This window comes from Nannospalax galili, unplaced genomic scaffold, assembly GCF_000622305.1.
Source record: "Nannospalax galili isolate Female #2095 unplaced genomic scaffold, S.galili_v1.0 scaffold5568, whole genome shotgun sequence".
Lineage (NCBI taxonomy): Eukaryota > Metazoa > Chordata > Mammalia > Rodentia > Spalacidae > Nannospalax > Nannospalax galili.
Genome location: NW_008357313.1, coordinates 14,894 through 15,531, shown reverse-complemented (window position 1 = coordinate 15,531; position 638 = coordinate 14,894).

Genomic DNA, 638 nt, shown 5'->3' with positions numbered 1-638 from the left:
GTGGGCTGGGCCCTCCAACATCACGCAACAATCAAGAAGATGCCCCACAGAAATGATGACAAGCCAGTCCAATGGAGGTAATTCCCTAATTAAGGCTCACTCAACCCAGGTGTGTCATGTCACTAAAGCTATCCAACACACTGCCCCAATGTTCTGGGATCTGTGGGTGTGTCTCTCTCATCAGGTACCTAACATACCACCTTCTGCAGCTGTCTCTCCTAATGCTGTTTCCCTCAGAGCCTCTTAATGGTTTCCTGTAACTGTGAGCCTGTCACTCTCCTAGGAAACTCCCCCAAATTCATTCATTATGAAACTGCTTCATCTTTCCTAAGTTACAACAGTAGCACATGCTATTTATTAATATCCTTCAAAATCACATTTTGAGTGTCAGCGTTGAAACATGTACTTTTCCACCTTCATTTCATTACACTGCCATGACGAGTTGGGTCTTATGCTTCCATCACTATCATATTCACATAAACATGTCATACAACTCTATTGATTGTTTTATTAACTATGAATAAATAATGTAATAAAATATTATACTACTCATATCCTCTACTATTGAATTTTTGTAATAAAATTAAAATTATGATGGAATCCCCCAGTTCTAGGGAACTCAATGACTTATGCTGCAC